General features: G+C 39.4%; 1 long non-coding RNA gene across 1 annotated transcript; it reads right to left on the bottom strand.

The window, feature by feature from the left end:
• Nucleotides 1-3,449: 3,449 nt before the first annotated feature.
• LOC113646942 lies at nt 3,450-11,555 on the bottom strand. Its single transcript, XR_003441557.2, has 4 exons — nt 11,407-11,555; nt 10,628-10,764; nt 10,394-10,500; nt 3,450-9,369 (listed from the first exon to the last, which is right to left on the bottom strand). It is a non-coding gene; the product is annotated as an uncharacterized LOC113646942 (long non-coding RNA).
• Between the last annotated feature and the right edge of the window lie 1,789 nt (nt 11,556-13,344).

Below are 13,344 nucleotides of genomic sequence, written 5' to 3'. Positions count from 1 at the left end.
AGTTAGGTATTAAAAATACAGCTGTTTATGGTTTGTTCATGTTAGTTCACAGTGCATTAACTAATGTTAACAAGATTTGAATAATGTATTAGTAAATAATCTCTGGAAAATTGTCCGTAGTGTGTGAGTGAATGAGTGTGTGTGTGTGCCCTGCGATGGGTTGGCACTTCGTCCAGGGTGTATACTGCATCGATGCCCGATGATGCCTGAGATAGGAACAGGCTCCCCGTGACCCGAGGTAGTTTGGATAAGCGGTAGAAAATGAGCAAGTGAGTGAGAGAGTATTAGTAAATGGTGAAAGTAACATTAACAAAGATAAATAAATGCTTAATAAGTGCAGTTTATTATTAGTTCATGTTAACTAATGTAGTAAACTAAAGGTAACTAATGAACCTTATTGTAAAGTGTTAAAAAATTATTTGTTAATTATATCAAAATATGTAGATCACTTTTACTATTTATATAAGCTGAAGATGAAATGAAACGTGTTGAAGTCACGTCAACACGTCTTTTACAATCGTTACCCCGCCATGGGCAATGCTGAAGTCACTGTTACAAACTGTACAGCGTGTAACATTGTCATTATGTTTAACGCTTAGAAGACAAGGGGACACTTTTGTATAGTCTGGTGTAAAATGTGTCTTATACTGTTGTTTTTGGCGCTCTCTCCATCTGCCATGGGCCATGATGGTGTAAAATGTGTCTTATACTGTGGTTTTTGGCGCTCTCCCCATCTGCTATGGGCCATGATGGTGTAAAACGTGTCTTATACTGTGGTTTTTTGCGCTCTCTCCATCTGCCATGGGCCATGATGGTGTAAAATGTGTCTTATACTGTGGTTTTTTGCGCTCTCTCCATCTGCCATGGGCCATGGTGGTGTAAAATGTGTCTTATACTGTGGTTTTTGGCGCTCTCTCCCTCTGCCATGGGCCATGATGGTGTAAAATGTGTCTTATACTGTGGTTTTTTGTGCTCTCTCCATCTGCCATGGGCCATGGTGGTGTAAAATGTGTCTTATACTGTGGTTTTTGGCGCTCTCTCCATCTGCCATGGGCCATGATGGTGTAAAATGTGTCTTATACTGTGGTTTTTGGCGCTCTCTCCATCTGCCATGGGCCATGATGGTGTAAAATGTGTCTTATACTGTGGTTTTTGGCGCTCTCTCCATCTGCCATGGGCCATGATGGTGTAAAATGTCTTATACTGTGGTTTTTGGCGCTGTCTCCATCTGCCATAGGCCATGATGGTGTAAAATGTCTTATACTGTGGTTTTTGGCGCTCTCTCCATCTGCCATGGGCCATGATGGTGTAAAATGTGTCTTATACTGTGGTTTTTGGCGCTCTCTCCATCTGCCATGGGCCATGATGGCGCTCCTGTTTCTGGATGCACTGATTCGGTTCGGGAGAAGAGATAAAAGCCCCGCCCAAACTGACGATTGGTTGATTTACTGAAACAGGCCAATCAGGATGCTCTCACACACGCCCCCCTCCCTCTCTGCCGTGCACGCGCTACAAGGTTTGGAGCGCAGTCTCTGTCCCGCATGCGCGCTCTTGCTCGCTCGCTCTAGATTCCGAGAGATTTGATATTTAGATGGATGTTTTATTTATTTAGACATTTAAAATGTGTTTACTACATTTGTTGTCATCCATCAACAGCTGGGGAAGAGCCTTGTTCAGTTTAGACTCATTTCCCAGTTGGTCTGACGGTTGAAGTCCGTCGTGTAACATAAGGTTTCTTAAGTCTTGGAGTGTTTACAGCAACCTTAAAGGACGAAGGAACCACACCAGATGTGAGAGACGAGTGTATAATAGCATATAGTTTATAATAATTTCCTGTTTGGTTATGAAGTCAAACACTCTTCAGGACGCTTCGAGGCACTTATACTACTGAACAGTTTGTCAAAAACGACTGTAATATACAAATAGTTTATTTATGTTTATCTGGATGCATGTAAAGGGTGTTATAATACTGATCATATTGTTAGAAACATGGCACAGAATCACATTTTAACAAGTGAACATAATTAAAGTTACTGAGTTTTTCCCGTTTGGAGATTAGAGTTAACAGAGTATTTAATGAGTGTTAAACTTATTTCTGTACATTTTTAATAAATTTGTGGTTTATAGCATGATAAATTATCATTAACAATGTTAAATATTATTTCAATTTCTTGGCGTTAACATCAGCAAGGATCTCACCTGGGCCACACACACACACACACACACACACACACACACACACATCTCTTCCTGAGATGGCTGAGGAAGTTTAGAATGAGCCCCCAGCATCCTCAGAACATTCTACACCTGCACTATAGAGAGCATCCTGACGGGCTGCATCACTGCCTGGTTTGGAAACAGCACCGCTAGCAACCATAAAGCCCTGAAAATGGTCATGCAAACTGCCAGCCACAATGTTGGAGGTGAGCTTCCCTCCCTCCAGAACATCTTCATCAGGCGGTGTATAAGAAAAGCACGAAGGATATAATCAGTGACTCCAGCCACCCGTCCCACAGACTGCTCTCTCTGCTTCCCTCAGGAAGACGTCTCCGCAGCATCCGATCCTGCACCAGTCGACTGAGGGATAGCTTTTTCCCCTCAGGCTATCAGACTAATTAACAGTCACAACTAATACACCCTACAGCATACTTTCACAATATGGTATGCCACACACTGCACCTTAACTTCAGACTATCTGCACTGGACTATATATACACTGCATTATACACACTGGACTATACACACACACTGCATTTAATACCATAATCCATCTGTTACCACTAGATACCATCCGATGCACATCCAGGTCACTTCTGTACCTGTACAATCTGTTGCACCTTGTAGTATTTTATATACAATATATTTACACACTTACGTATATAAGTACATATTGCATATAATGTGTAGTGCTACTTTAAAGATGCCCAATAGTACACTGTGTGTACTGACTATGTATGAGCATATTGCACATGTAGATTTCATTCTGTTTTTTAATTGTACATATTGTACACACATTGCACTGACTGCATGTATGAGCAAATGGCACATTTTCACATGTCAACTCTCTGTATAATTGTTCTGCAATTTCTGGAGTTTGCTCCTAAGAATTTCACTCACCAAGGCACATGTGCTGTGGTGATGTGACAATAAAAGTGACTTGACTATTATTATTGCTAGAATTATTAATTGTATTTACTATTTATTATTATTATTATGCAAGAAACCACAAATAATCTGCCAAAAGAAAATAAAAAAAATGGATTATATCAAATGTTGTATGTGATGGTTATTTGTTGCATGTTCATTATTATAATTGTTGATAGTTGTTACGTCCCCAGCTAGTCTAGGGTTGGGGAACGAGTAACAGAATAAAAATGGTGTGATGTGTGGAGGCAGCAAGGTGTAATTCCCAACCCCAGGGCTTTTAACAAAGACCAAAGGCAACTCGATACCAAATACAAGTTCTTTTATTGTCCAAATATGACAGGATTTCAAGGCTCCAAGAGGGGGCAAGGCCAAAATAACAAACATAAACCCTCTAACTATTAAAAAAAAACTAACTAAACTACAAAAGAAAACAAATTTACAATAATAGACTAACTCCCTAATTGGCTTAAACAAGAGAAAACATATGAAAGAAAATGGCACCCACCTCTCTACAAATCCCTTCCCAAAGAATTAATATAAACTTAATAGCTAAAGAAATAACAAAAGTATATGTTAACTTACAAAGAAAATGACAAGATGGTTAACACTAACACTTTGGGAGAAATTCAATCAACCGAATATAAATCAAAGCTTTTAGGGTTGAGGAAAAGAAGCCTCACAGCACAGCATCAGCTCACCAATTGGAGTCAGGTGGTAACTATTACTTCCTGCTTGTGGGAAGTAGAGAGAGAGGAAAAACAGGAAAGAGAAACAGTGAGAAAGGGGAAAAAACAAACAAAAAACATACATCCTTGGACGCAACAATAGTACATACAACCAGTATTTATAACAATATTAATAAACAACATTATACATAATTAGATGAAGATATTTTCACCAAGACATTATTTTTTGACAATCACTTTTCTGGACCTCGGACTGAATGGAAATTTGGTAAGTGGACCTTTCAAGTTTATATTTGAGTACCCCTGCTGTTGGGTTCTGCCCCTTTAAGGACGCTAGTACGGTGCGCTCATGGGATTGCTTAGAGGAAAAAAGTTAGTTAGAGAGAGAGAGAAAAGGACACAGAAAAGACTTTGTTAAACCTTGTTAGAACAAGTATAAAATTTCTAGTTTAAAAAAATAATAAAACTATATATTCCCCAGCGTGGTGAGTGATTTATGTTAAGTGAATTGATATTTTTTGAGTTGTTCTATAGTTCGCTATTTGCAATTAGCGCTGAAGCTCCTAAACGGCTAGTGCATATGTTTGATGATGTTTAGACGTTTGCTGGTTTGTATTGTTTGTCGGGATGTTCACGCAATATATGTTGCATTTAGTTCTAAATTGCATTTGGGTATGTGGGCAATACTGCTTTAGTAAATTTGAGTTGTTTGTGTTTTGCAGTTTGACCACACACACATACATATACACACACACACACACACGTATACACACAAATGTGCAAAAAAAAAAAAAAAAATCCTGAGAATTAAACTACAGCAACAACACATGTTTACATTGTGAGTTCTGCACTAGGGGAATAAATAAATAAAAGAAAAAACACAAACAATATCCAGCTTAATGTTATCATTTTGTGGGTAACACCTGCTCTAGACCATTTGAGTATACATCTGTAATAATTCTACAAAGGCACAAATAAAAGACCAGTAACACGTATAGCACTTTTTCAATCAGTATAAACATACAAATGAGTCAGGAGTAAAATGTTTTTTTCCCTTCAGTTGAAAACCTTCAAAATTTTAGCGGCTTATGAACAAACACTTGGTGCTTTCTCAGAGAGCAAAAATTGGTTTGATATCAACATCAATCTGATATCTTTGCAACATCTTTTTTTTATCTTTACAATGTTTAGACACTGCAGGAAGCTCGTTGTGCCTTTGTCATCGGGCTGATGGCAGTGTATTGGTGTACCGAGGTGCTGCCTTTGGCCATCACTGCTCTGTTACCGGTTGTGCTCTTTCCTCTGTTTGGTATCATGACCTCTAAGGATGTACGGTTTGTCACATTTATACACATACTTTTCCATTTTTGTAAATAAAAGCCTACTTAACTATACAAACCTGTATGTGTATGTTAGGTTTGCATGCAGTACCTGCAGGACACAAACATGCTGTTTTTAGGAGGCATGATGTTAGCCATCGCTGTGGAGGAATGGAATCTGCACAAATTCCTCGCAATAAAATTTTTGCTCTGCGTCGGGGTGCGACCTGCATGGTGAGTCCCATCATCATTTTTGGCACACATCTTAATGATTAGCTTCAAAAAGCCAAGTGATTATCGCAGAGATAACAGCAATGAAGTACAAGGCAACGCTTTTAGGTGTGTTGTGCTGTTTGTACTGCCATTCTCTGTGCTGATTATTCATTGTTGCTGTCTGGTGACACGTTAACTAACTCTGTGCAGGCTGATGTTAGGTTTCATGAGCTTGACAGCGTTACTGTCCATGTGGATAAGTAACACTGCCACTACGGCCATGATGGTGCCCATAGTGCAGGTGGTGCTGAATCAACTCAACACAGCGGGAGGAGACGTGTCTCTTAGTGAGGGTGAGTGTCAAACTCCTACACCTCTTTTCATGAAATTGTTAAAAGTATTTTATTCAGGTTTAATTGCATGAGCTTTGAGTGACGTGTGCATTTTATTGTGCGCAATGCTTGTGGACATCCGCAACCTTTTCGAACAAAACTCAGCAGAAGAGGGTCAAGGCAAACGTGGACAGGGTCAAGACGTTCAGGACAACCTGTCAGGGATAGTGTCTCTTAGTGAGGGTGAGTGTCAAACTCCTACACCTCTTTTCATGAAATTATTAAAAGTATTTTATTCAGGTTTAATTGCATGAGCTTTGAGTGACGTGTGCATTTTGTTTGTGCTCAGTGACTTTGGAAAACCACAGCAGAGAGGTCATGATGATGCTGAGTGTGTGTTATGCTGCTAGCATCGGTGGAACTGCTACACTAACAGGCACTGGGCCCAATCTGGTCCTCACAGGACAAATGAACCAGTAGGTTCCAAAACAGTTGAGATGAATAATGTCCTCTAAGCAACTTTATATCTAAAGGTCTCTCTCCTCAGACTCTTCCCAGACAACCCAGAGGTTGTGAACTTTGGCTCCTGGTTTGGGTTCGCCTTTCTCTACATGGTGATTATGCTGTTGGTAGTCTGGCTGTGGTTACAGATTGTGTTCCTGGGCTGCAAGTAAGTGACATTACTGACTGCCATAAATTTATTTACTAGTGTGTGGTTTTTGGGGACATGGTGGCTCAGCGGTCAAGCAGCTGGGTTACTGATCAAAAGGTTGGGGTTCAAGCCTCTGAACTTACTGCCAAGCTATTGATGTTGGGTGCCTTAGCAAGGCCCTTAGCCCCACCTACTCCAGGGGACCACACTGACCCCAGCTGGATCATAAGCTCGGATATGTGAAAACCCAGCACAGTGGAAACTTGTGTTGAAGGCTCCGGGTTGATGATCAGAGGATCAGGGTTCAAACCCCAGCACTGACAAGCTGCCATTTTTGGGCCCTTCAGCAAGGTCCTTAACCCTTTCTTTTCCAAGGGCACTGTATCATGGCTGACCCTGTGCTCTGGCACAGTGAGGATTTCTCAGAGAAAACATTCCTCAGACTCTTCCCGGACAGTGTCTTATATTGATTATTTCCCTGATTTATATAAAATCCCGTTTTGTCGCCATCCCTTCTATCCCAGTCCGACGAGTCCTGACTCATTTTAGATCAGACTCACAGCCAGAATAACATTCATTTCTTTATAATGATTGAAAATGCAAGTGTGCCAGTAAAATGTTAAAAATGTTAACTAACAAGATATTTCTTCTTCAGGCCAAAACAGGGATTGTGATCAAAATAATTGGAATCCTAACAATCACATTGGCCATCAACAGCTAGGGAAGAGTTGTTTTCAATTTAGAATCATTAAAAGGCACTTGTACTACTTGACAGTTTGTCAAAAATGAGATATACAAATAGTAAATATGTAACAGACTTAATCTGTAAGTTGGAGTCGATTGCATTTTGTGTTATACTGAGTGCATTTGCATTGTGACCTGCGTGCAATACATTTTCCCCTTGGGGCTTGCCGTAGATGGCGTGTGGGCATGCGCACAGGTGAGCAGTGTGTTCTGGGAGTTCCAGGTGAAGAAGAGTGAAGAATAAAGAAAGAGTTAATGACAAAACGATGAGCCTCCGTCTCTTATTTTGTTATATGCTGGGGTAAAAGCATGACAGCTTGAGCTTAGCGGTACCGACAATGTTTGGGAAGTCACCAACTTCCCATCGGTCATGCCCATGTCATAGCTTCGGGACTGCTTGAGTTGACCGAGAACATACTTGACGTTAGTACGAACAATCAACTGGCCTTTTTGCGCTGGCACAACCAAGGTAGGCACAATGACTGAAAATCCACTTACAAATACACTTGCGTTTGACCCGAACACCACCACACTCTACAAGTAAAACGTTGGCATGGGGTTGCGCAGACACAAGAATCCCGCATGTATCTAGCAGCTTGCGCTCAATTTCTTCATTAATGGTATATGCCATAACCAGTGTCTAACAGGCCTTGGCAAGCGACCGTAACATTCACCAACACATCGGTATAAAACAAACTGTCAGCTTTTTCCAGCTTAGCGATGTCTTGGAACAAAATGACACTGTTACTTGACTCACCCCGACAACGGGTTGCTATAGATGACAATCGGATCATCTTCACTGGTGAGAGGCTGACTCAACACTCACACAGCCCTCTCCCCAGTGTGAGTGGTCTAGTTTCCCTGACTTTCACTGTTCTGGCCCACACCCTGGCCAATAGCCCTGTGACACTGTTTACGTTGATATCCAAACACCTACACTTTAGTTTCCTACTGCTAACCGCAAGCTGACGGGCTTTTCGGCAACAACAGCCTGATTTACTGCAACTTTGGGTGCAGATGAAAGCGACATTCGTGACTTAAAGTCTCTCTCGTGCTTGTCGATAGCCTCTTGGACCTGCTCAGCCGACCATTTCCTTATGGGCTTACACCTAAAGACATTGAAAAGATCAGGATTGGGACAGTTCCTGATAAACATCATTGCAATCTCAGAGCTCATATTTTTCATCTTGCTATCACATCTTTGCAGGTAAGCATCTGCTAGTTCGGCCGCCACATTCAACCTGACAAAATAGTCAACAGGGTGCTCGTTAGGCTTCGGCTAGCGGCTGCCACGAGCCTGGGCTCTCACTAAAGTAGCGCTGCAGTACTTTGAGACAACTTCAGGGCTAAGTACAGCAACTGGGCTATTTTTTTTTTAGCTTAACCTTGACAATGCTCTTTGCCCGGCCACAGAGATGGTTCAGTATCGACTGATTCCCTGTCGACTTTGCCGCAACCCTTTTTGGACAAATACACATTCATCTGTTCAATCCACTCTAGGATGGAACATTAGAGGTTCTTTAATGTCAACTTTGACTATGAGGTTTAATTTGGACAGATCAAGGCTCGTAGACAGTGGAAATCTGTTAGAGGGTTGCTTCTAAAACGATGGCACGGAACCAGGCGATGTCTGGTTTGTCAACAATCGTGTGACAACGGAGTCACCTATCCAGCTTTCAAGCTCACCAATGAGGTCGTGTAGTTGCTGAGTAACGTTGTCAGGACCAGTATTGGAAAAGGTGGAAGACTTTGGTTCACTCGATTCATTAGCAAGCACGATCGGATCAGTCACAGTATCATAGACCAAGATTCGTGGTTTGCCGACTACAGGCTCGGATACCCCAAACAACCCATGCCCCCTGCCAATTTGTGGCGTCACTGAATCGTCATTCCATCTCCCTTCTGCCATATTGCGAATTTTACATAATGAAGAACAACATACAAAAGAAAAATTTGGGCTACTTCACAATTACTGTATTCTTAAACAGACATGAGAAAAAAAGAAAAACAAAACTAAGAACGATTCAATGTGCAAAGTGTAGCGTACAATGGGTGCGTAATGTGAAAGGATAGTTCAGTTACTCAGTTCAGTTCGATGTCCAGACGCCATTCAAGATCCTTCATCGGTCGGTTGCAGAAGCGTTGTGTTTTCGTGTTGTCGAACACCAGCGATCAGCTACAGCAGATCCGGCACATCTGGGTCACGTCACCATTTTTAATGTAATGTGTCTGGACGGCTCACTCTAAGACCACACAATGATATTCAGCACTTTTTACTGTAAGAAAAGGAAATAAACAGTTGAGACACGGGGCGTCAGCTTCTCGCTCACTGGTACACACGGTATAATGAGGGGAGGAGCGAAAAAGACATGCATCATCGGCATCATACTCAAGATAGGCTGATATTATACAAAAATAGAAATAGATATAAATGTAAACAAAGTATTTACAATAATAATAATATACATAACCCATATTTCCACACATAACTTATCAAAAATAGATAAAACAGGATATATAGTATATTCGGCACCCTACCATGTGCAGGCCGCACCACGTGTTTCACATACAGCGTGACCAATTAAATACAATTATTTCTCCTATAACACACTGTTCAATATAAATCAATTACCAGTAGGGTTGCAAAATTCTGGGAATTTTCAAGGTTGGAAAATTACCATGGGAATTACCATGAATATATGGGAATAAACTGGGAATTAATTAATTGCAGAGTTGCCTATAACAAGGGACTTAAATGCAGTTAAAAAAAATCTTGCAGCATAATTTTGTTTAATTTGTAGAATTTGTACCCTGCATTCCTTGGACACTTGCACACTGCTTACTGGAGGGCCATTGAGGCCAAAACCCCTGCATGTACTTGCATTCGTCCTTAACATGCACAGTAACACTATTTTAGGGTCATTTAACTAGTTGCTTAATGAATATTAACAGAATATTGGCTATTAGTACATATTAAGCACATATTAATGCCTTATTCTGCATTCTTAATTGTACCCAATACCTAAACTTAATAACTACCTTACTAATTAGAATAGATTACAGCAATCATAGGGAAATATTTTTATTACAATTATTAAGTTTATTACAAGTGTAATAAATGTTTATTATGCTTTTGTGTTACTCAATGAAAATCAGTTTTACTTGCAATTAAATCAGTCAGGACGTCATTTTTAAAATTTGTATTACCTTGCATGCATTTCTGCTTATGACCAAACAAAATGTTTATTTATTTTTGTATATGATATAGTTTATATAAATTTCACTCATTAAACAGCATACCTGTAAGAAAAGGAAAAAACAGTTGAGACACGTAGCGTCAGCTTCTCCCTCACTGGCACACGCTAGTACATACAATGCTAAACAGTTAGCATCACGATATATCTCGTCTAAATAAACAAGAAACACATTAAACGGTAATTTTTTTTTAACAGAATTAACACAATCGACCGTTATCGTGTTAATCAAATTCTCTCAACAACAAAAATGCATTTCAGAGAAGAAATATTAACAAACCTGTATAATGAGAGCAGGAGCGAAAAACACTGAGGCGACCGCATGGCGCACATGGGGAAACCCCGTAGATATCTACGCCGTTCATTGGAACGTATGCGTCCATAGAGCCGCCATCTTGGAACGGGGGACCCCTTCCTCTATAATGCATCAGCGTCAATGTAGGCAAAGAAATAAAATCACCATAAATCATCATGAATGCAATTTTATAGTTTTTTTTTTGTGCGTTTCAACGGTCAGACACGTATTTATCAATGAGTCCAGAGAAAATTTAAGGTTTTGATATAAAGATAATCTGCTTTTTCAAAAATGGATAAAACATGATATATAGTATATTCGGCACCGTACCATATGCAGGCCGCACCACGTGCGTCACATACAGCATAACCAATTAAATACAATTATTTTATTTATATATTTAATAAATACAATTAAATTATATAACACACAATGTTCAATATAGATCGATTATCAGTAGGGCTGCAAAATTCCGAGAATTTTCAAGGCTGGAAACTTTCCATGGGAATTAACGGGAATATAATGCTGACGTCTCTGTTTATCACTACAATAAATCTACAAAACAGATTCAGATTATTTTATTTAATGCCATGTCAGCAATCAAGGCTATTTTCATGGCAAAATTTCAATTACAGAAACACAAAAATCATATAAATACAATAAAAACAAAACACATATAAACATCATTAACACAATCAACTGTTATCAAGTTAATCACATTCTCTCAGCAAAAAAAATGCGTTTCAGAGAAGAAATATAACCACCTGTGTAATGAGGGGAGGAGTGAAAAACACACACGTCATCATCGGCCTCAAACGCAAGATAGACTGAGGTGACCGCATGGCGCCCGTAGAAGTGTCCCACCGATAACATTCCCTCCCCAAACAAATTCCCAAGCAAAAGTTCCGCTACTTTTAAAGTTATAATCTAGTGAACAATAATATAGGAACAAAATTTTGTGGAGTTCACTAAACCATTTTTTTTTTTTGCAAAAAGTAGGAAGATATAAAACATTATAAAAAAAAAACCAAATAAAATAATACAGATACAGAAGGCGATAAGACAAAGATCAGGTTAAATCAATGAGTTTCTTTTTACACCACTTACATTCTCTCTGGAGGCGTGGGTTCGAATCCCACTGCTGCCTGAAATATAACAAAATAAGAGATGGAGGCTCATTGTTTGCTCATTAACTCTTTCATTATTCTGCACCTGGAACTCCCAGAACACACTGCCCAGTGTGTGGAGGCAAACAGAGGTGTGCGTGATGTGGTGGAGAACATGAATATGGAAAATGCGGGCAAGAAGTTAAACCCAAGTGTTGTAATTGTGGCAGGGATGGGACATGGAGGATGCAGTGTGAGGAAACATGCGGCTCAAGTACAGAATGTCAGAATTCAGGAAGGACTGTCATACTCTGAGGCACTAAAAAAGTAGGACAGAATTTGGAATCAGGAGAAAAAAGTAAAGAGATCATTCAACGAAAGACAGTAATGGCAAAGGAAAGTACAAAAGAGAAAGTTGGGATTAAGGATAACGTTGCATTTGTTCCTTTTTTGGCTGAAGTAGTGAACTGTTCAGCACAAACTGAAAGCCGGACAGAAAGAATCATAATTATAATCAAAACAGCTGAAAAGTATCTAGATATCTTCAATCTCGAGATTGAAGGTATTTCAGTGGATATGATTAATGAGAAATTAAAGATGCAAACTACATACACTCAGCCGGGATGTGGTGGTGGTACATAATAATAATCCATATGAAAAGTTAAATAAGGGAGTATTGGAAAATATAAGAGGTAACACAAACCAGAAAGTAGTATGGCGTGGTGATTTCAATGCACATAATACCCTATTGGGGAGTATTGGGGACGGTTAGTGTGTGTTAATAATGGAAGTTGTACAAGAATTGACATAATACAAGGACGTAAGTCAGTTTTAGATATTACCCTAGATATTAAGTCAGTTTTAGTTAAAACCTAGCAAGGAAATGTGAATGGAACATTAATAAACAGAGTACAATGGGTAATGATCAATATCCTATATGGTGCAAATTTGGTATGGATATTACCCAAACTTTAAAGGAAAAAAGATGGAAATTTAATGAAGCCAACTGGGAACTTTAAACAGAATTGTGACATAACAAGCTGTGTGAAATGATACTAGATGTAGAAAGGAAATAAGTGAAGTGTTAAGAAATATGGCAGAGGAAGTAATAGGAAAAAAGAAAACAGTCTATAAATAGTAAGAAAGCTGTACCATGGTGGAATGAAGAATGTAGTAAAGCAGTAAGGGAAAGGAATAAAGCGATGAAGAAAGCCAGAAAATCTGTATTGTTTGGCGAGTACATTAATTATAAGTATTAATTAACCAGTATTAGCGATTACTGGGAAAATAGCAATAAATGAAAGCGATAAAGCAGAAATGTTAGTACAAACTTTCGCAAAGGTGCACAGTAGTGATAATTTGTCAGAGAGTATGTGGAGGTATAGGGAACAGAAAGTTAGGGAGAAGTCTCATATATATGAAAAGAAGAATTTATCTGGAAGTATTCTAGACACAGAGTTTAATTTATTTGAGCTAAAGAGAGCACTGGTGGGGCTTAGGGTTAGGGTCATACGTCTCCAGGCAAGGACGACATATGCTATGAGATGATTTCGCATTTATCGGATATATCTTTGAGTATGATTCTTAGACTTTTTA

The sequence above is a fragment of the Tachysurus fulvidraco genome, chromosome 21 (assembly GCF_022655615.1).
Source record: "Tachysurus fulvidraco isolate hzauxx_2018 chromosome 21, HZAU_PFXX_2.0, whole genome shotgun sequence".
Taxonomy (NCBI): domain Eukaryota; kingdom Metazoa; phylum Chordata; class Actinopteri; order Siluriformes; family Bagridae; genus Tachysurus; species Tachysurus fulvidraco.
Note: the sequence above shows the minus strand (reverse complement) of the source record. Positions and strands in the feature narration are given on the sequence as shown.